This window comes from Lichenostomus cassidix, chromosome W (assembly GCF_008360975.1).
Source record: "Lichenostomus cassidix isolate B80296 chromosome W, HeHo_3.0, whole genome shotgun sequence".
NCBI lineage: Eukaryota > Metazoa > Chordata > Aves > Passeriformes > Meliphagidae > Lichenostomus > Lichenostomus cassidix.
In genome coordinates this window covers 10,223,634-10,234,112 of record NC_139510.1, presented here as the reverse complement: position 1 = coordinate 10,234,112, position 10,479 = coordinate 10,223,634, and the positions used below count along the sequence as shown (strand labels likewise).

At 41.6% G+C, this 10,479-nt stretch overlaps 1 protein-coding gene across 2 annotated transcripts in view; it reads right to left on the bottom strand.

Moving 5' to 3' along the window:
- Positions 1-9,284, bottom strand: part of LOC146425479 (ubiquitin-associated protein 2-like) — a 147,373-nt gene extending 138,089 nt beyond the window's left edge. For both annotated transcript variants that reach the window (XM_085041574.1, XM_085041571.1), the window contains exon 1: positions 9,164-9,284. The gene's annotated coding sequence lies outside the window, so the exon portion shown is untranslated. The remainder of the gene's footprint in view (positions 1-9,163) is intronic.
- Between the last annotated feature and the right edge of the window lie 1,195 nt (positions 9,285-10,479).

Sequence of the window (10,479 nt, the reverse complement as noted above, 5' to 3'; positions counted from 1 at the left end):
GCCCCAAGCCAACACCACCAAACCTGAGCTTATGGATCCTGGGAGGATTCCTGTCTCATCTTAGTTTTCTATGGTAAAAAGGAAGAATATTGATGGCCAGGAGTAGACCTGCATCACTGGCAGAACATCACAGGAGACAAAAAATGTATTATCGGTACACTTTTATGTTTTACCAAGAAAAGAAGATTGCTGGGAGTGACCAGACTACCAACACGAACATATAAACTAACATATACATTTCCACTTGTGTTAGCAAAGCATACTGAATACACAAGGGAATACTCTCAAAACCCACTGAGTTGTTAGTCAAAATTATTATTCTATCAATTCAATCTATAATGACCTAAGAACATCCCCCAATCTACAGAAATCAATACTTTCTCATTACCAGCCAAAAAAAGTTCAAGGATTACTATTCCTAAACAAATGTTATACAAAGGAAGACAGAAATATACAAATAGGTCTTACAAATAAAGACAGCATTGTTTTGTAAGAGAAAGAAATGCTCACCATCAAAAGACCGGAGTTAGGCAAAGGCTGGTTACACATCCAGAGCCCCTCTCAAAAGCATGATGTGGAAGGGGGACTGAACAGGGCATGTTTTCCACTAGTAAAGCAAGTTTCAATCATGAAAGTCAAGCAATATGATTAGCGTTATTTAAAAAATAAAATCTTCTAATCTCACAATATCTCTTTGCTATTATCCCAGTGTCTCTGCCCAACAGATGTTTTACATTTTAGTATATACTGATGATTATCCTTGCTTTAATCAAAATCTGCCAGCTACACCCAATAAAAATCCAACAGACTTGTCCTCAATTTCTTTATAAACATTCAAAGTTCAGATGCAACAAGTACCCTTATTCATACAGAAATTTCTGAAGGAGGAATCTAAATTTCCCCAAATTCAACTTTCACTGATATTTAAAAAAAAACAACAAAGGACAATTGCATCAAAATTGGAGAAGCCTAACTTCCACCTAGGGCTTTATCTTTCACACAACCAAAGCAATCTTCAGACTGCTAAAAACCTGGATAGCAAAACCCACCCAGCTCTGCTGATGTCAGAAGACAACATTCCTGATTTGTCCTGATTCTGGAAAATAAAGAGAGTGAATGTCCTAGAAGATTCAGAGGACTCAACCTTATGTTTCAAACATCAATATCTACAAAGTCATTATTGTCATCTTCTGGTGCCTTTCTGCAAGAACACCACCATTTTAGATAGCAACCAGCCTAAGTTCCACATGCAAAAAGAATAAAATCCTGATCCCTGTCCTAATTATAAGCCTCATGTTTGCAAGGATCTGAAAGATGCGCTAGTTACTGGCACTTACCATTGACTGTAACGGAACTTTAGGTAACAGAGACACAGAAAATAACATGCAGTCAGTCTATATATAAGCACCACTCTCAGGACCATCAGAACTAGAGGATCTTACTAGACCATAACACAGACCAGACCACAGCTATTGCCATGAAATAGAGAGAGGGGAAAAGAAGAAAGGGGAAGGAGGGGGGAAAAAACCTGAAAAGCTTAACTGGTCCACCTAGAAATATAATATATAGAAAATAGGAATTCTCTTTGAGAGGCAGTCATCATGGGGATCATGTGAGGAAGGGGCAACAGCAAGTTCATTTTTAAAGTATATTTCTTTGCTGAGTAATATTTTAAGAAAACTTCTTGCCTGTCTGATATTTTAAGACCTGAAGGAAAAGTCAAATACATGTTCCTGTCATCTTTGATAGAACGACCTAATTTCTTGTCCTCTGTCATAGAAAAGGCTTTTCTTATGCAAACCCTCTCTGAAAGAAGGTTGTAGCCAGGTGGGGGTTGGTCTCCCAGGCAACCAGCAACAGGACAAGAGGACACAGTCTTAAACTGCACCAGGGGAGGTTTAGGCTGGACAGTAGGAAAAAGTTCTTCACAGAAAGAGTGATTGGGCATTGGAATGGGCTGCCCAGGGAGGTGGTGGAGTCACTGTCCCTGGAGGTGTTTAAGGAAAGACTGGATGTGGCACTTAGTGCCATGGTCTAGTTGACAAGGTAGTGTTAAGGTCATAGGTTGGACTCTATGATCTCAAGGGTCTTTTGCATCCTAGTTGATTCTGTGAAAAGCTACCAAAGTAGAAGAGAGAATGTATTCCCATCATTGAGCACACCATATGCTGTCCTGAACTGACTCAGTATCTCTGGTCAGGAAACAGAGAAAAACCACAGTGGCTCAGAGGTGGTCCCTGGTGCTTGCACAGCCATGCACATACTCCCATTTGCTACAGGAGGAAAGGAACACCTCCATTTCCAAGTTCTCTGCTCGCTTATTTTTTAGCCTAAGGAGATAAAAGAAAATACTAGCCAAGTCAATACATAGTACAATTGCTGTTTATTCCATCACTGCTACATTCAGTGGTGAAGAACCATCAGTATTGCCAATTTCTTCATATCTGTTTCTCAACAAAGAAAACCAGAAAAGGTAAAGCCCTTGATATTTTCCTTCCTAGGGTTTCCTTAGTAGCATTCAGTGAAAGGGCACTACAGTGTCTACAATTTCCAACAAAGCAGCTAGCAAAACTACAGCCTAGTCACTCCCTGCAACAAGTATTCAGACTGAATTCTACACTGCATTAACTAGGAGGCTTGTAAAAAACATTAACTAGTTCTTCACAAAAGAAAAGGTTTATTCTAGCTGAGGAAAAAAAAAAAAACAAACAGGTTTTTCAGGGATGAAAATAATTACCCTCCGCAACCAGAAAACATCCTTCCTGAAGTCACACACAAGTGAAGGATGGCTGAGCAAAGTTTGGGAGAAAATATCATGACAAGAGTTTTAGTTCATGTTTGGGACCTGGTTGTATATTCATTCAAAGTTCAATCCATAGCGCAGGTAGAACCCAAACAGTTTATTCTGTTAAAATCAAGTTTCAGCTCATATCTAATACAGCACAACTGCAAGCTGTCACCAGAGAAACAGTACCGAGAACTGAAAGCCATAAGAGATCATTTTTATTTATCTGCCAACTCTGGACTGCTCCTTCTGTTGTCACAATTGTTAGCATTTTGTCAAGCTTTAAACAAGGTGGGTTTTATTAATTTCCTTTGATATTAAACCTCATCTTGACCTGCTTCAGTCAGAAAACTTGATTTTACCCCCAGGTTTTCCTACTTTATTTTGAGCATTATTTTTCTCATGATCACAACTTCTGAACTTGATGTCATGTGTAAATTCGCTTATTCTTGTTATGTTGCCCTAGAATTTTCCATGAGGCCAGGTTTATCCAATCAACACCAAAATGATACCAAACTATCCAAAAGAGATGAAGGATTAACAGTTTTTACAACTTCAAACATACTACACGCTAGAAAGGAGCAGGTAAATCAAGTGCCCTCCACGCAATTTTATCAAAAAGTCATCCAGACTGTTCTTGTGTGTTTAACATAAAAAAAATTAGGAAACTAACTAGGAAGTGGAAGATAAATTTCATTTTGCTTTTTTAAAGAAGATACCAAAGAGAAAAGTTACATGATGTCAAACTGCCAAAATTGTTATCACACTTAACTCAGTATTTATTTTCTTTCCAACAAAAAGAGGGGTGAATCACCCTTAGACTTCTCCTAGACCCACAGTCACTGCTCCAACTCCCCATCTTTACCTTTTTCTGCTCGTTTGGACTTATATGTTGTTTGGCTGCCATGTGTTTTCTGTCTCTGAAAGGAGGTTCTCACTCTCCTCTACCATTTCTTTCCAAACCAGACTAGCTTATAATAAAACTGAAGAATGTGCAAAGAATCTTTTTTTTAAGTTTGAAAAATCTGAATTAGCAAATTTTTCTTAAAAGCTTCCTTCCTGGTGATAGACCAGTAAGAATTTTTTTTAACAGGAATTTATTCACACTTTTTTTTTAAAGCTTACATTTCCTTTTAAATATATTTTTGTATTCTGCAGGATCATTCATTACCATTCTATACTAAACTAATAGCCCTTGAGCCCACAGACATATGCTGACTTTATATACTGTGCAACGCAACATTAAAATGCCTATGTAAAGCCTGTTTTAGAAAACATGCCAAGAAGATATGTCACCTATTTTACCATCAATCTAAAAGACCAAGCACTCTGCTACAAGATCAAGTTATTAATTTTGAAAAAAAGGGACTTGTACTCCTCACATCTCAGCTTATTTATATTAATTGCAGCACCTCACCCTTAGAATTCTGAGACTGCATCTGGAATATATACTTTGCTAACTATGGTGTTCAACTCTAGCAACAGTATTAAAATATTACAGGTATCAGCTTTAGAGATCATATTGTGCCTCAGCCTAAATTATCCTAAATGCTGTATGTACATTAAATCATTTACAATCCACACAATTCCAAGACAGAACATATACATGTACTTGGGCAATTTTATCACTATCAGACAACTAAATGCTTGACCCATTTCTTTCCTTACAGAACTGCCAAATTATAGCCTTCAGTTCAGCTAGAGCAAAGACAGGTAATTACTCCTTATTTGCAATAACAGAAGTTATTTGGATTTGAAATATGCATCTTATTGCATTTTCACAGCACTTTAAACACACATCCCAAACCCACCCACCTCTCCACCTATCAAGAGTCAAGAATTACTGTTACCACAACCCCTACACTAAATTCAATCATTAATACACCTCCTTCTAAAAGGCATGTAAGAGCAAATGGCCTTGAATTTGTCTGAAAGACTACAGACTTGACTATTTCAAGTAGCTTAACCTAGAGAAGAAAGCTTTGAGGAGGGTGTGTCAAAGCATATAAATACCTGAAGGGAAGGTGCAAAGACAGAGCCAGGCTCTTTTCAGCAGTACCCAGTGACAGGACCAGAGGCAATGGCCATAAAGTGTTTTATGATTAAAAAACCCCACAATTCAGTTAACATTTTAAACCAAATAGAGGAAACAAAAAGGTTTTCAGAAGCCATATGCTTAATTCTCTATTATTATATCCATCATCCTCAAAACACTTAAATACAGTTAAAAATAACAATTCATTTTCTTTGCTCAAAAGCAATCTCAATATGGTCTCTAAAACATCATCCTACTTCCAGGAACAGTATTTTAGTCATAAGAAATACAACTGAAATGTTCTAGATGAAGCCTATACCACACAGAATAAAACTGCAAAAAAAATTCCTCTCTCTACAGCTAACCATTAAAAATGTTTAGGAATATGATCATGGCTACTGAATTTAAATTTTACATCTTCAACCATAGGGCTGCCTAATAGATTAAGATGAGTACTTCCCCCCCACATTAAACCAGGTTTTAAAAAGTACAACCTAATAATTTAAATCTGGAGGTTAAGAAAGTGTTTGTGTTTTCTCCATTTAACTTTGGATTCAAATAGTGAATAATCCTGTAACACAAATTCCATTGAATCTGCATCTTTCGCAGATCTGTAATAAACAGTGGTTCCTGTACGATAAAGCAAAAAAAACACCCCAACCATAAAGTTTACAAAATAAATACTACTTTGAGCAAACCTTAAGTCTTGAGAAAAATCAAAGATCTCTCAATATGGAAAACATTTCATCGTTTTTAATGCAAAATGCTACACACATCCAGGTTAAGAACTCCTCCAAGCTCATCTACTGGAAGACTGATTTAAGAAGCTGGGGAGGGAGGGGAAAAAAGCTTGGCAAGTTTACCTTCAAAAGAAGCCACAGTGTGTTGCAGCTTTCACAAAGACAGTTGGAAAAAGAAAAACAACTCAAGAGAACTGAGAGTAGAAACAACTCCAAGGGAGCTGAGCAAAGTTGTTCACATAAGCTATCTTACAAGCTTTAGTCTAGAGGGAACATAAATAAAACAATATGCTCAGCAAAATAATTATGCTATAGTAAAAGCAAGTTGAGCAAGCCACGAGATCTTAAGCATCAGATTATATCACTTCTAATTTGTCTTTAGTCACTGTTTACTCTTTGCAGCATTGCAAAGTAGTGGGAAGAAAAGGGATGAGGGTACCACACCTGAAGCAGCCTGCAGGAGCCCCAGGCAGATAGGTAGTTCCAACAAACTCCCAGTTTGGATGGCCAAAATTAGAGTGTGGACTTTCACATCAGAACAAAACAGAGAGAGAAACCCTCTGTATTATTTTTGTAAAATATGAACTTGAGGCAACTGTAAAGGAGCTACTTCACAACCTTTAATCCTGGCTCTCACTTTAATGAGCATAATCTGATTAGGGAAGTTATATGAAAAACAGTACAAGTCCAAACTAGGTCTCTGAGAAGCAAAGAGGACATAATGGGCTACAAACAAGCAGATTTTATCAGAAAAAAACAAACCCATAAATTCAACAAAAAGCTCCAGCGGAGTAACAACACTTACATTTCCTCTAGCACCTTCCATTCAATAATTTGAAGTATACAAATACAACACTAATTTTCTTTAATCTGTCATTTTACAAAGGGGACAAGTCACTTGGCTTTTCTTTTACCAAGGTCATATGAGGCTTTTGCAAACCCAGGCACAGAAAACAGGTCTTCAGAGTCCTGCTCACGTGCTTTAACCAAATACGAGATAAAAGTAAAAAATATTATTAAATTATATTCATTTGTATTCCTAGTCTTTCATGAAGTACCTATTCAAGTACTGATACTAAACATCACAGAAATTGCAAGCAAATATTACTATTATTAGTAATATTATCAATGCTAATTAACAGAATATTAACAGTCTATAATACATAAATTTCTCAAGCCCTATTAATCAGCATACTATTCTGCTACAATCAGTAAGTATCACTAGGGGGACACCAGCAACAAATGTAAAACATAGCAAGAAATGGCAGTCTATGAGGAAAGCATTACATATAAATCCATGAAAGAAATATAAAACACCAAAAACCTGCTCCTAAGTTCTATAAAGGTAACTTGAAAATTAGAAAAACAAAAAACCACCAAAAACCACCAAAACCAAGCCCCCCGAATAACAGACAAGATTTTTTGGTTGGGTTTTCTCTTAGCTTCCTTAGATTTTAGTGGTGAGTCTGTAACTCCAAAGTCCTCTTGAACTGTCAAATCCTTTTGTGACTCATAGCATCAGGAGCTTTTTTGAGGACTGGCCAAAACAATGCAAGTGAAATAGTCTGAATTTCTGAATTTCCATGCCTTTGTTTTTATTACTTAAAACACTTTAAAAAAAAACAACATACTGATAAAACCGCAACTAGAACAGAGCTTGCCCCATTCCCACTCATCCCTACCTCCTTTAAATTGTTGAGGTTATAAACACAGCTGGCTCATTTTCCACAAAATTGATTTACACTAGTTAATCCAGTTTCTCAATGTAACCCTCCAGAAGTCCCAAACATCATTAATGCTACAAAGTGATTTAGCCTTACTTGCTTTCAAGTTACCTAGAGTAAGGTTAAAAACACATTCTTTAAACAAGTTAGATCAAACCACCACAGAAAGATCAGGCCCAGGTATCAATATTGAGGGAATTGCTAAAAGGCCCTGGTAAATATTAAAAAAGCAAAGCCTCGGAAGGCTGAATTGCTACCATTTGTCGTGAAGGGCTCTGTTTCAATGGCAAGTGCTACTTCCCCTCCCCTCACATCCAGCTCCAATGTCTCTTCTTGAAAACAGCTGCTCTCACACCAGAATAGCCCCTCCATTTCACCAGGCACCGCCACCACCACCCCAGAGGCTATCACACCTTGATCTGCTACTGTATTATAAGCATTCAGTATTCACTCAAACTGAAATTACTAAGAACCGATTACTGCTTGGTAGCTAGAGGCAAAGCAGGCTGGCCCTCATGAGCTTCCCCTTACATAGCTCCACACCAAACCCGAAGTTTCTGTTCCACAAGACGGCGTGTTCCTTTGAAGGTAATCAAGGGGGCCCTGCATATCCATACACCAAGCTCAAAGGTGCACCAGGGCCCTTTCTATATCCAGTTTCTTGCAGAAGGGTTTCTACCAGCTCACTTTTCTGCTGTAATTTTCTTCAGCAACAATAGCAAACACAGAAGAGGTTTCATTTTTTTGTTTTTAAATTTAAAAAAAGCCAGTCCAATAGTAAAGCCCTGCAATGACTAGCAATTCTCAACAAGCACACATAGTCAGGGGTGAGGAAAGACTAGGCAGAAATGGTTAACAGAAATAACAGTTCATTTATTGCCATGTCCTCAAGTAACCTAGTGTCACTGCCAATATGTTATCATCAGTGAATTCTGTAGCTGTGACTGAGACACAGCTGCCCTACCACACCACTGAGGGAGCACCGGGGAAGGAGATGAAAACATGAAAGTAACACCCTACACAAGGCAGAAATCAATAGTTATTCACCCACTTGTTCCCTTCCCATGCTACCAGCCCTCCTTTGGCCCAACTCGACATTCGATAGAGGTCCAAAGACATGCCTCCCTCCACCAGATGCACTTTTCCGAAAGGTCCACTGCACAGCCCACCCTTTCTTCACACCCAGAGGCCCAAGGAACCAGGAGAAGCACAAACCCTTCAGGAGAGAACATCCCCCCCCCCAGCTATAATGAGGAGAAGGGGGTGCAAGACTTCCTCTCTAGAATAGAAAAGGGCGGAAAATTAATCCACCTCTCCCGACACCCACCGGGTGGGCTTCCCCTCCCCACACGAACCCTGACTAGAACAGGGCAGGAGCTACCCGCAACCGCGGCCTACTCAGCGGCCCCTAACCACGCCTCTGAGGGAATGGGGGGGGAGGGGGAAGGGTGGCAATCTAGAGCAGGGCGAAGCTTCCCTTGGGCGGCCGCCAGCATAAGTAGGGCAGAGCCACCTCGCCTCACGCCACCACCCCCGTTCCCCCCCCCCCCCTCCCCCGCAGCTGTGAAGGGGTAGCAGGCCCGGCGGGGAGAGGCGGTCCCAGCAGACACCCGCCGCCGGAACAAAGCTCACACCAGGATGAGGAACCGGCCGCAGGCGGCGGGCCCGTCCCAGGGCGTCAGACCGCTGAGAGTCCAACAGCCGCCCCCAGACCGTTAAGCTGGGAAGGGGCATCGGACCTCCCTCGGGCGCGCGAGTGCACCGCAGCCGCTGCGCGCATGGGGCAGGCAGCGAAGAAGGGGGGCAGGCACTCGCGTATCCCCGTCCATCTGTTGTCCCCCTCCCCGCAGGCGGCGGCCCCAGTCCCTCTACGCGATACCTGCCCAATGTGCTCACAAAGCAGCAGTAGCGCCCACCACCGTCACGTGACCACTTGCCTGGCTCCCCTTCCTTCTCCACGCGCACACGAGGCCGCTCCCCCGCCACGCGACGTCACGTGACATCACATAGGACACGCCTCTTCCGCGCGTTTCACTCCTCATCGGCCCTTCCGCTTTACTCTGGTACGCATGTGACCGGGGCTTTGTCCCTCCCCCCAAACGCCCGCGCAGCGGAGGAGGATGGTTAAACCTCTTCATAGCTGCACTGTGGGGAGGTGGCGTAGGGTGCGTCTCCATGAGGGGTTGTCCTCGCACTGGTTCGTCGCCGTTGCCGGCTGCTCCGCGGACGGCTCTGAGGGAAAGCCGCAGCCGTTCCTGGGGTCGCTCCGTAGAGGGCTGATGCGCTGGCGGAGCCTGCCTGGGAAGGGCATTTGTGGGGACAGGCGCCTTAGCGCTCTGTCAGGCAGCGGGGAGGCAAAGATTTAGCACCCTAGGGAACAGCCTGGGCCCTGGTGGGATGGGTTGAGGAACAGGGCGAACGTTCAGAATCATGGTTCAGTACCTCTCACTGGCCAAAGGAGCAGTTCGAACTAGGAGCTCTGGGTTTTTTAGGCTTTATTACTTTTTAAAAGTGGCCTTTATTTTCTGCTCCACAGGGTTTTGGCAGGAGTCGTTTATGTCACAGATTAAAACCCATTCAGATTGCCAGATTATGTTCATTACATTTGGTGCCTCAGTCCCAGATAATGGTCAAGATGAAATTACATGGATTCTGTGTTTTCTAGAGCTCTTTTTGTTATCCCTAAAAGCTGGATTTGTCACCCGGTGTGCAGTAAGCCAATCTCACACACAGAGCTGAGGTATTTGTCTATTTCATATTTGTGCAAAGATGGGTGTGAAAGGAATGAGAGGGAGATGTCTTAAGAAACAAACTGGGCCTGCTGATAGGTGAAAGAAGCAATGGGAGGAACAATAAATTCCAGAGGAATTCCACTAATTGACAGAGGCTGTTGCTCACCCAAGGCTGTGCTAAATTCCTGGACTTAGAGAAAAAGAACAGAGGCACAAAGAAAAAGAAAAGGGGGGGGAAGGGAGGAATGCACATTAGAAGGGGATCTGTATTAGGTGATTCAGGAAGTCTGTACCTTTCAAGTACCTCAGCCAAGGGGGAAAAAGTGAGGTAAATGTGGCCGGGAAATAAGGATAGAAAGGAGGATGTGTCCTCTAACAATTTGAGAGACCCCATGGGAAATTGCCCCATGACCTCTCTCTTTATTAGTGAATAAAGCTACAGGACTCCTCTGTCTCCTTTTTG